Source organism: Meleagris gallopavo, chromosome 7 (genome assembly GCF_000146605.3).
Source record: "Meleagris gallopavo isolate NT-WF06-2002-E0010 breed Aviagen turkey brand Nicholas breeding stock chromosome 7, Turkey_5.1, whole genome shotgun sequence".
Taxonomy (NCBI): domain Eukaryota; kingdom Metazoa; phylum Chordata; class Aves; order Galliformes; family Phasianidae; genus Meleagris; species Meleagris gallopavo.
Window position 1 is genome coordinate 10,491,342 of NC_015017.2, and position 13,354 is coordinate 10,504,695.

General features: G+C 35.7%; 1 long non-coding RNA gene across 1 annotated transcript; it reads right to left on the reverse strand.

The window, feature by feature from the left end:
- Positions 1–593: 593 nt before the first annotated feature.
- On the reverse strand, positions 594–13,342 carry LOC109368492. Its single transcript, XR_004160404.1, has 3 exons — positions 13,243–13,342; positions 12,237–12,322; positions 594–662 (listed from the first exon to the last, which is right to left on the reverse strand). It is a non-coding gene; the product is annotated as an uncharacterized LOC109368492 (long non-coding RNA).
- Positions 13,343–13,354: the final 12 nt, after the last annotated feature.

Consider the following 13,354-nt stretch of genomic DNA (forward strand, 5'->3'; position numbering starts at 1 on the left):
TTTCATTGCAGTACACTTTTGGAGAAAACTATGTCACTTATGAAAATATTGGAAAAAAATCTACATAACACAATTTCAAAATTGCGATAAGTATGTATTTAATACATACTTTTAGATCTTTGTAACTTATAAGACAACTGCCTCAGTAACGGTGTCCACAGGGAAGGGATAAGACTTTCAATTAATCAAATAGTAATGCATTAAAAAGCTTTTTAAAACTGAGGGAAGATCTCTCTCCTTGTATATACACACATTTTTCTGGTTAAGTAAAAGATGAAAATTACATGAAATTAGGATCCTATAATAAAAATGTTTTTAAAAGCTAACAAACAAGACATTACAAACATTAAGTGTTTCTTCGTGGTTTCTTTTTTTTTTTTTTTTTTTTTAAATTAAAAGTCAGAGGAGTACCTGGAAGAGTTGCCCTAGACTTACAGAATTCTTGTCATCAACTCTGTATTAGCTTTTATTTATTAATTCACTACTATATTTTAAAGATCTGAAAGTTGTGTTTTAGGAATAGTTATGATAAAATAAAAATATAATAATAATTACAGCGGCAACCATTAAAAAGACTCAGGAAACTCACCATGTGCTGCTCAACACGCAGGGCTGCTTGGAGAAACTGTTCCAAGAGTGTTTCAGCCGCTACTGCATAGTACCTGTTTAAAAAACAGAAAAGACTGAATATGACCACTTTGAAACAACATTGAAGACATTAACTACAAGTAAAAAAAAATTGTATTTATTTCTAATATACACAACATGCACAAAAGCTTAAGTCAATAGAAGTTTTACTGTTTACTTCAGCAAAAGCAGAGTTAGGCTTCAACTTTTAAGACAAAGACAAGCATTTTAAGCTTGTATTAAGAAGCTATGAATGTCTTTTTCTCCTCCCTCTTTCAAGCAGAGTGCACAACGCTGGATTTGTGTGAAAATTATTGCGGTTATTTTAAATAAAGTTGTTCACTTGAATACAAAGAACCCAGATTCTTGGGGAAACAGTCCGAATTTATTCCACTGTGCGAATATAGGCAGAAGAAAGTCCCTCTCTAAAAGCAGTCTTTACTTTTCACATGCAACAGCCTTCCACATTTCGCCACCAGGTGGCAAGATGACAGCAAAGGAACGCCGTGAGATTCCCGCATTATTAGTCTACTGCTGCCCTCTAACGTAGCAGCGAAAAATCAACAGCTTCTTCGAAGCTGAAACTCCAAAACAGCGGCAATGTTACTTAGTGCTAGAGAAGAAAACGTAACTACTGATCAAAATGAAAAGCAGCAGATTCCGATTTCCAAGATCTCAGCAAAGTCTAATATACTTAAAAAAAAAATCCACAGGACAACAAAACATTCATTTGTACATAGATATATCAGTAGGAATTCAAGTCAATTCATTAATGTGAATGAAACAAGGACAGGTAAAAGGAAACAGGTGATAAAAACCTCAAAAGTTCAAGGTTAGGAAAAATCAATTTTTTTGCTAAGCTTTTCTGGTTCTAAATGTTCATTTTTCCACCAGAAAGGTTTCCTCATTAAGCCACTTTAGCTGTGCAAGTAGTATCAAAGTGCACAGTTCCAGTATTGAAAAACAGTAACATTTAAAGCAAAATCAAGTACCATATCAAAATGAGTGTTTGTTCTTGTATGTATGATAGAAAATAAGCACTTTGACATATTCTCAAGCAACTCATTTTGGCACTTATATAAAAGATTATTTATCCCACTGACCTACCATATGAAGCTCTATATGAACCAAGTTCATTGTTTTTTTCAAAGACAATACATGATCATCATACACTTTACTGAAATTTTAAGACTTCAAAGCCTACAAAGTCAGTGAAACAGTAACAATTTTCAACTAATCACAGAATGATATTTGCAAGGCACTTTCCATTCTTCAGCACTCTACAAAAGCATAAGTGCCTTTATTTCCAGTTGAAGTCAAGAGGAACTGGGGGTATCCCTTACTTTTCATATCTAGGCTTGGTACTTTTGCAGAGAACTGTACATGGGCAGATATGAAGAGCACAGACATCATGTACATAGCAGACTGTGCAACTGCAACATTTGAACCACATCCTGCAGACATATTTTGGTGTTGCATACTCAGATTAAGTTATTCTAGTTTACAAGTATTTCATGAACAGGAAAATGCTTAGTACAGGAAGACATATTTCTTGCCTAACAATGTTTCACAGGACTGCAACATGCTCCATAAGTAAAGAAAGTATTTTTCTCTTCAGGATAGATTTAGAAGTGCAAATATCTGTCTAAAAATGATCAACTTTTTTTTCTGTTAGAGCTAGAGAGGATATTCTAAAACAGCACAAATATGATGCTGTGCCCCACCCTCATTGGTCAGCATTAACTCTCAAATTCAAATGGAAACTGAACTGGAAAATGATTTAATATTTCTGTCCACAACACATTCACTTGAATTTTTATTTCAGTCTCAAGTCACAGCCATTGTTTGCAGATACTACAGTACCCAAAGCTATCAATAGAAATGATGAGAACCAGGAACTGTACAATATAAGCAATTATTTGCTGCTAATGTAAGAACTGAACATTTACTTGGAGAGTCTTAGTAGAAATAAAGGTCATTAAGTCAGAGAAAGCAAATTGTGTGACCTAAGCATCCAATTAGAAGTATTATATCAGAATTTGAGTTGTCAAATATATGTAATCACTTGGCTGCAAAAAGACACCAGGAACAAATGCCCACAGCTATCTGAATAATGAGTAAGCTAAAGGAAAAAAATTCAGATTGTTCTCTGTGGAAAGAGAGGGAAAATCTGAATTGCTTGCTCCAAATCGCCTGCTTGCCATCTGCATATCTTGCATGCTGTTCTTTTTACTTTTCATTCAACAGAACTTGGAAAGTCTTAATTGCTGACTAAATTTTTTTGAGTCCTTTTCAGTGAATTAGAAATATGCTGCTATAAAACATCTAAAGTTTGAGCCATACCACCCTCCAACAGACAGGAAATAGCTTCTCTTATGGTTATCCATTTAGCACATCCTCAAGAGAAAGGTTCCATATCAATTCAAAACCAACTGCAGTTGCAGCTGACCCATGCATTTCATTCCAAGCAATGTGCTCACACTCTGCTTTAGTGGAAAAGCACACTGGAAAAAATAGAGAAGTGACTAGTCTGGGGCGAAATAAACTCAGGCCAGTATCAAACAAAAGCCAGAAACTCTCTCAGGAAAGGGCATGTACTGTATGGAACCATATCCTGCAGTGCAAACTGCAAAAGCACAAGGAATTTTTGGTGACTCGTACTCTGGCAATGCAGGTTGAGAGGATACTGGGAAAAACACTGGAATGCTTATCAGCATACACTTCAGGTGGGTGTAACAGCTCACTTTGTGTATTTCCTTTGTATATCTGGTTACACTAGGGAACAAGAGAATAAAAGCCACACGCTGCTTCTCTTCTGAAATGGCAAAAGAGTTCAAGTGTTCAAGACATTACAGTAATTAAGCTCTCAATCAGGTTGGTTTATTTAAAAGAACAGTTAACAGCAACTACAGATAGTAATGCTGCAAGTATTAAACTGAAAGATTACTGATATTAAAATAATCTGCAAATGAGATAATTTCATCCCAAAATTAAGCTTCACAAAATCCAGCACTGCCAGAAAGCACTGGCATTTTAAGAAATTGCATTGGATTAGACATTAAGAGGCAAGCATTACAAATGTTCACATAGAAGCTCCCATTTCTTTCCTCTTCAATTTCACATCTTCTGACAAGAACTTCACTAACATTCTATTTCTAGAATGAGGTCTGATAAAAAGCAGCAAACCCTTAAAGTTAGGATAATACAAAAGTCTTGAGATCAGCTGTTTGTAAGACCTGCGAAACACTTGAAGTCTCTCTGTATGCTGTTCAGATGAATTTTGCTGCTTTTCATTTGCTTCAGCCAAAGCCATAAAAAAAAACACAACAGGTTTTTTTTTTGTTTTTTTTTTTTCAATCAAATGTTAGCTTGTCTGGCAATTGAAAGCTACAAAACAGAGATGAGAACCACAAAGAACATGAAGCTTCATATCATCATTAAAGGTAATGCTTTTCTAACAAAATTTCATCAGAGGCTTAAAATTATATGTTCTGAGAAAAAGTACATTTGCCTCAAATTCTGGATTCTGAAGTTTTACTTCTGAATAATTTTAGTCTCTTACAGCCACCTCTTGCAAGTGTTACTGTTGCTTTTTAACAGCTTAATTTTGGAGCAATAATAAAAATCTCTTTTTAGAGGGCTCCATTTTGTTAATTGTGGTAATGACAAATTCCTTCTTTACCATAAGTATTATCAAGAAATATTTCAAAGTCTATTTACAGATTTAACTCTTAATTCCTTCTTCACCCTTTATCTCCTTCAATTCATTTCTTCTTCCCCTCCTCTCAAAACCCCCAAACAAAAAATCCTGAATACATGTTACTTGCAAGAAGAAAGCTCTTTGTACAGAAAATTTTTTATCCACACTATTTCAGCTCTATCTTATCTTACTATCTCAGTCACTGGTGGGAGCACCATCCTAGAGACTCATCTGGAAAATAAAGATGAAAGAGGGACCATGACTCAAGAAAACTTAAACACTGACACCTTGCTAAAATATCTTTACAAGTCAGGCTAGCCAAGACTGGCAAGCATATCTTGACCAGCTTAGCTAATTGTGTATATTTCTAAAATGATGTCATAATTTTATTCACCTTCAAGCATTACTTTTCATCTCATGCCTTAGAAGCCATTCCAATTTAAAGGACTTTTATCAATAGCCCATTCACAAAGATGATATTGAAAGAGGTAAAGAGTGAAAAAGTTGATAATACATGTTTCCTATAAATGGATTATGGAAAATCCATAGCTAGGACTGGAAATCCTGTATCAGCAGGTAAATAATATCAGCTGCAATACAGGCAGATATCACAGCTGTCATAGTGCAGAGCCATCCTGTGGAATTTACTTTGGTATTAAGCTATACCAATAGAACTTCCTTCACTCACAGGTAAGCTGTAACTCAGGTTTAAAGAGGACTTCAATAGAAGATTACCATCTTTGCTCATCACCAATTTTCATTTGTAATCAACTTTTTGAAATTCTAAACACAAAATCTACTTTATGAAATTCTGTCCTCTGATTTGACAGCAAAATAATGAAATCTGAATTTAATCTGTTATGTTTAGAAGTCTGCTTAGTGTTATATTTTAGTATACAAAGAACCCTCTGTGCAATTTCTAAATGCAGTGTGCTGTAACACAGACATTTAGCCTATTGGGTGGAAAGCATATCTGTCTTTCCCACAAAGTATTCAGCACAAAAAGACGAATTAACAGAATTGCAAAAAAATTTTAAATGAAAACAAAACCAACAGTGGTGGCTTAGCCAGAATTCTCTACATATTTATACCCAGCCATGGGGAAAATAATTGAAATACTTCTAAAATCTTCGCAATGCTTTTTTTCCTCAAGAAGGATTAAAGGCCCCAAAGGAGCCCCAAGGAGGTGACCTACTAAACTGATTTTTTAACTCATTTGAAGCCACTGATTTGAAAAATGGTTCTCTTAACTTTCAATATTTGGGTAATAAATCCCGTAATTTTGTTTGAATGAAAGGTCCAGTTGCTACAAAAAAGAAATATTTCAACATAAGAGTAGGAAAATGCAGATGTTGTAAAGTATTCACTAGGAAACAGGAAGCATTTTTAAAGTCAGTATTATACAGTGACAGAACATGTCATAAAAGTTGGACATGCTCAGGGTATTTTGATGTTACCTGCAGTTACATAGTATCTTCGTAATGGGGGAGGTAAGGGAGAAGAGATTGTACAGCTATATACATATCAAGATCACAACTGTTTTCAAACCAGTTGTTTCTTGTGTGCATCTACAGCTTTTTAGTCTCCCGCTTAATCAAGACCTGAATAAAACCTTGAAAAGTCTTCTCTTTTCTTCCCCCATGAAGAAGAAAAAACAACCAAGCAAGCAACAATGTAGAAGAATATTGTTGAAACAACATTTACAAAAGCTCAAGCCTTGGCATCCAAGATAAATTTGCATATCTGTTAGCCAAATATTTGTAACTACTCTTAGGTTTGACTTCAATATAGGAAAACACTTAGTCACCTGTTTACATCCTTTTCTAGACTGGGGCTTCACATGCTTTCTGAAGAAGAGCTTATGTTGAAGTACTAGCAGACTAAGTAACCGATGCATACATACTCCTCTAGTCTGACAAATCCTTTACTTCTTAACTGGAGACGTAGCTGTCCAGAAACGCCTATTTAGGACACTTAAAATGCTGAATCCTATTCTAAATCATATAAGAGAGAGATTTAAGAAAAAAATATCAATTTTTCAGTGACAACAAATTTAAATGTCAGTTCAAGATTTCCACTTACACATTTCCAAATCACTTTTCATTCCTCCATATCCTGCATTAGCCAAGAGCAAATGAACAGGAATTAAAGCCAAAGCAACAACATAAGGATGGACTCCTGCCTGCATTGCCATATCAATTGATTTGAAAGTCAATGCAGGCAGTCTCTAAATACAAAATCAAAGTGGCAGTCATTAAATACAAACGTGCAGTTTTGTTTCCACAGAATTTAAACAAATGACTATGACCTGGGTAGAGTAATACTTCCTCTCTAAGGGCCACATAAACAGGGAAGTCAATTTTAAACAACTCATTTAGAAACAAACTTCCTCGAAAGACTGCAAAATTGAAATTAGTTATTCCTAAATTACAACCCTTAATCTCTAATTCATCTAATCAATATCCTTAACCTACCAATTGATCTTGAATAAGTGGTCTTTAAGAAATTTACAAAGGCTTATAACTCTAAAAAATGTGTTTAAGAAAACACATAATATACTAAGAATGGCATGAAGTAAGTTATTTTCAAAACAATTAACATTTTACGTTGCTGTTTTTGGTGCTGAGCAAAGCTCAGTAACATCTCCTGGATACTGAATGTTAATATTTGATTGTTTGTAACATTCACACATTGCATAAATATCAATACCCCTAACTATGCATATTAAAATAGTAACATAGTGCCATTTAAAGGGGAAAGATGACAAATCTTACTTCTCTATCAAAAGAGTTGGCACGCAACAACAATGCACTCATATTTATTGCTAAACTCAAGTATTTTAAGAAGAAATTAATAGTAAGGAAAAGTGTTTTACATTTTCGCCGTAATTTTTTAATCTCCACAAATTTAGTACTTGCTACAAAAAGAATCCTACCTTATTTCTACTTACCTTTGCACCATTTCTATGTTTCATCTAACAAAAGAACTGTGCATCTGAAACCAGATTTACGCCACTGTAAATGTATCTTCCATGTATCTAAACACCTCAATGTAAGAACCAGGCAATTTTTCTAGTTGAATAGATGCTTACATATCAGTATTCTAGTGATCGTGGTAGAACATCCATCTATCGAACATTTAAATAAATATCTAGACTAAAACAGCTATTAGGAAATTTGATTTCTAGTTTTATGACACAGTCTCAGACAACTGTAATAAGAGGTAAGCATTCTCTTGATTAATAGGAATAACTGCAAGTGCAAGAAGTGTTTGGTGGACTAACATCACCCAATATGTGTCTTTTAGTGAGATGACTGCCTTAACACCTCAGCAGTAGTATTCAAACACTATGTATGAATTAGCTGCTTTCTGTCAGAAGTTCAAATCTCACCACTCAAACATCTTCCATCAGATTTCATGTCATCATTCAGTAATATCTACTCCCACTAAAACTCATGTCTTTAAAACTTAGAAAATTATCAAAGTATGGACTTTAACTCCTGATTTTTTTCCGGAAAACTCCAGTCAGCTCTACAGAATTATGAGCAAACTCAAAGGTATCCAAGGATAGGTTAGAAAAAAAATTAAGGCTATCATCGATATGTTGAAATTCAATACAGAAAGGCTGGTGCTTGCAGTAGCTAAGCAGAGAATGAGAGAAGGGAAATTGAGATGCAGACTTGCACAAGCCAGATTTTCATAATTTCACTGCCAAATACATCACAGACCACAGGAATGGTTAGGGGCTGTGCTTTGGCCCTACTTTTTTTTTTTAAACGATAAAAACCTCCTTCCATTTCCAATTCTAGAGCCACCATGTGCTCATTTATATCCTGACCAGATTTCCAATTTATATTGATCTATACCAGACAGTTTACAGTTTCTTTAAGCTACAAGTTGTTCCCATATACTTAGACAAATTGCAACACAAGCTCTTTGCTTGTTATTTAACTAAGCATTCCATGAATAGCAGAAGTACCAAAGTTATAGGTTTTGATTTTAAATAGACTCACGTCCTCTGTTCTAAACTTCTCTATTAAATAATTCCATCCCTTTTTATGCACTACACCTCTAAGAACCAGATCAGACATCAGATAGCATGTGTGAAGCCAGTGCAGGCAGAATTTTCAGGTAATTGCTTCCAAACGTGAAGTACAAAGGCCAACTTTCTTCCCAACTTTCCTTCAGTGAAGGCACTCATTTGAATCATCCTCATCTATTCATCTAGCAGTTTTCCCAATACTCGCAGGTTATTTGCTCTAAAGGTCTTATTCTTCACTGAAAGTGGCCAAGGGAGCCATTGAGAAGGACTGATAGATTATGTAGATAAATTATAGTACAGACAGACCGATTAAAGAAAATAAACTTCCACAGAAAAATAGCACAAGAGAAACAGCATCAGTAGTATTTGATTCTTTATACTCCCTGATAATTTTTCAGCAGTGAAAAAGAAGGAAATGAGATCACATATCCTGCTATTTCAGTAGGTGCCCAATACAACTCTGACAGAAAAAGAACAGATTTGTTTTTCATCCTGAGAAACTTTTACTCTCACTTTCATACAACTCAATAAATTGTTGAGAACAAAATGATTTCCTCCTAATACTCTCCTGAATATCCTTACACAGAAGATGGCTGTTGGGAGGCATAGTTGTCAGTAGAAATTTCAGCAGAATTGTTTAGTGCTTGTAATGAAGCATAATAAATGTAATTTCATTTGAACTGTTGCCACTAATACAGTAAGAAAACTATGAGTCAAGACCTCACCACCCACCATTGTGTAGATGCTGGAAATTCCTCTGTGCACGCTCCACCACAGAGAAGCATAATTCTGTCCTCTAAATGTTACTACACCTGAAAAGAATGATATGCTACACCTGGTGCATTTTCTTAATGCAATGAAAGACACAGCTGCATATCATCTAAAAAGTAGTTTTCTATCAGTATTTAGCAGGTATTTTCATTATTTGAAAACAAAATATAATACAAAGATGAGCATGTTTATATACGCATCTCATAAGAAAAAAATAAGTACAGTAGTAGGCTTAATTACTTACTTTTGCAGGAATAGTGTACTGGAAGGAATTGGAAAGTAAGGAGGTGAGAGAAAGAAACAAAGACAATTGCAAAGAGTATCAGCAAAAAACACAATTACGCTGACCTGCCGATGAAACAAAAGAGCCTGTATTCTATTTAATGCCATACTGAAGTGCTGTCACTTAAAGTTAGTAGTCTAATATACTTAGGATTATCATCATATTTACTCAGCATCTTTTTTCTGGCTTTTGAAATGCTTTGTAAACACATAACCAAACTAAAATCAACTCCTTATGAAAACAATTGCACTCTAAAACAAAGAAAGCAGCTTCATCTTCTAGCATCACATTTGCTCCTATTTTCCACTTTTTAATCCATATATATCTAATAAATTTAGCAACTAAGAAGCCAAAGCTGCATAAATCACCATCTCTGTGCTCCACACTGAGGAATTATATTAAGATTCATTGAAGATACCTGTGTATTGCAAAAGCTGCATCAAAAACATGCCAAGTAAACTCAGAGAGCTCACTCTCACTAAAATTTATCTTATGCCATGCAAGTGAAATTGCATTCATCTTCTTAAAGTTATGAACAGATTGGTGTTTTCCATTTTAAGCATGAACATGTTACATAGACCATTTCCTACAAATAAAGGAGCCCATTCCATCGTTTTGGTAGTTTTGTGCACCTGATCTCTGCCTAATATATGGACTAATCTTCATGCTCTTCTATAAAGCTCACGTAACCCTTGGCATGAAGACAAATGCCCTGTATTCTCTCTCATGTATTAACTTGTTATCCTTAAAGTTGCATCATAAGCATATCAATGTATTACTGGGCAGAACTACCAATGCCCCCTTTGGTTAGAGTAACATTCATTAAAATGGTAATAATATATGTACAGAAATTTTGGGAAATGCTCATCTGGAGAAAATGACATAGGCAAGACGTGGCCAAGATCACAGATTTTTCATGCTACTACTAATAATCTTTCATGTTACCTGAAAGTATTTACTAAAATGGAAGCTCCCATTCCCCTAGTCTGTTCTCTTAGATGGATCCTACTACTTGTGGAATTTCAGTAGCCATAACAGAGCTCTCCTTGTGTAAAGAAGACTTAACAATAAAAGTCCAAGTAACCAGACTTAGGAGCACAGGAGTGTTATTGTTGCTATTCAGACAACTGGTCAATTTTACAAACATATCCATGAGAAAACCAAACCACTTCTGCTTTTACATGTGCTTATATATTGAGCAAATCTTAATTCTTATTTCCTTTGCACAGTACCTAATTAAACATAAAAGTGACAACATTTTATTATCCCTGTCAATTAAAAATTTTTATGTCAGTGTGGACCAGAACTGCTCAAATTGGATTAAGAAAAACTGTCTGCATGAACTGAAATAAGCAGCTATACAGTGAGAGCTAGAGGTTTTTTTTTTTCCCCTTCATTATTTTGCTTCACTAGCACAGGTTCTGAAAGTTTCCATTTTAAGACTCTAACCCTGGGGCATGCTCACAGAGAAAAATCTAAAAAACATTCTGTAACTATTCTCTTAAAAAAAAAAGTAATGAAAATGAGGATTTGATTGGGGAAATCTTAAAGTGAACACCTGAATATTTCTTGCTGGCCCTAGGCATGATAAGTTAGACTTCTAACATGCACAAGTATCTAGTAAAATTTTTAGGAAACTCAGCCCTAATCCTTCATCCTAAACAAACCTTTGTCCATACAGAGTTCCACTAAGCCTAGAGCAACTCCTTCCCCCTGAAACAATGCTGCTGCTGCATAGTCTGTGCAGAAGCAAGGGTGAAATAAAAGGTTCAACACTTGCAAACATTTACTTGATGTCCATCATCTAACTTTACTACTGCTGTTCAATATGGAAAAGTCAAGCATCTTTCCAAATATGTGACAGACTTGGGCACTTGCAGGTTAATCTCTAATACATATGGACAGTCTGTTATATTACTTAATTACAACTTTTTTTTTTTAATCAAACTCTGGCTGAGGGGTCTATGTTTCAGAGCTAATTTATGCATCTAGTTTTTCTTTTTAAACAGGCCTAGAATTTCATCAAAAAGCTCTGTAAGTTCTTATATCTCTCTTACTCTGTGATTCTTCTAATAGGATATTTGGCATCTACTATCCTAAGGCCTGTGTGAACAGTTTAAACACTGACACTTCCTAGATTATACACTTAGGAGGAGAGGGATAAATACACAGTATATAAAATATATAATACTATTAATACTATACATAACAGTAATATAACTTAAAAGCACACAATATGCTATGTACCTTCACAGCAAACCCCAACAGCATCCCAGGTGGTGTTATGAAAAATTCCACATGTAGATTAAGAGAGGTGGTCCTTCCGCTCTGCTCACACTGGTAAAACCACAGCTGCCTGCTGAGCTGGGTTCAGTTCTAGATTTTCCACTAGGATAAACACCAGTGTACCCAAGCAAGCTAAGTGAAAGGCTGACAACATGAATAAGGGAAAGGAGCATCTGAGCACATGCTGAAACTGGAATTTGTCTTGCCATTAAAACAACTTCATATATGAAGAGCATAATCAAACACTGAAACACTGAAATTGTGCAGAGAGGTTGTGAAGTCTCCAAAATCCTGAGCAACCTGTTCTTGCTGACTTTGCTTTGAGCAGGTGAGTTGAACTAACAACTTGCACAGACGTCTTCCAATCATAACCACTCCACAGCTCTAGATTGCTCAGAGCTTTAAACTCTTGGGAGTATAGACAGAATACATTACTTGAGTTTCCAGAGGGACTTCAACTCTAAAGGCAGACTTTGGAATTGACTGCTAGCTCTACTGAAAATACAGTAGCTATTACTGAAACACACCTTCAACATCAAGCTCCCGAGTCGTGGCTGTGATTATAAGCAGAGGCTGCTCCAGGACAGGCTTTTGCATTGCATAGCGCCGTCTCCTGGTGAACAGGAAAAAGCGCAATTTTCTTTCAAGATCTGAGAAAACTCTATAAAACGTAATTTCTACGTAAGAAATAGTAAAGATGAGTTTTAAGATAGTTATTTTAAATTTAAAATTCTACAAATAACATAAATCACAAAAGGTTTATAAATCCCAGTTTCTCCTAGAAATACAAAATAAAAAAAAGTCTTTAAAATATCTCAGGCCTTTGATGAAGGGCCAGCCTTCATCAAAAGTACCAAGGATTAATCTTGTTTCTGATTTCAGTATATATATATATATGAAAAAAACATTTTGCTCAAAGTAGAAATACCAGAAGAAGTAAACGAATATGCAAAAATAGGAGAATTCTAACTCCCTCCAGAATGCCTGGGAAGAATGGAATGGCTCCCATTTCCATTCCGTTTGCAAATAATGCAGTGAAAGCACTTTCTTAATGCAAAACACACAGAAAACTTTTTCTGCAGTGTCTGTCCTCCCATATTCAAGCTAATATAACTAAAATGGTTCACCTAAGGTGCTGTGATAAATCAGCAGCACCTTTAGGAAAGGTAAGGGCTCACATACCTGTTTAGAAATGAACTGATCTACACAGAACTTAAGGTACCCCACAGCAGCACACTTAGGGACCTATTTCACTCGGGGGGCTCCTTGGTCACAGTAGCAAATTTGGAGGCAAATATACTGCCCAATTTTTCCTCAGAATTTTTTAGCCTGGCATTATTTTCATGCAAGGCCACACACAACATGAACCAGGCACTACCATCGCAGCATCACTTAGCAAATACAGGACGAGACCAAGGGGCCGCGAGTAAGTCATGTCAGCAAATACACCCTTCAGAGCCCTGCTGACAGGTAGCGGCGCCCAGAAGCGCGGTGAGGAAGAACACAGACGTTCCCACCAACCCAGCCCCGCACCGTTTCCTCAGAGCCGCCACGCAGCAGCCCCTCACTTCCCTTCCCGCTCTATTTCAAAGTTCCATGACGTCACCACTGAGGCGCGGCCGTCATGGGCGCACGTGCACCGCCC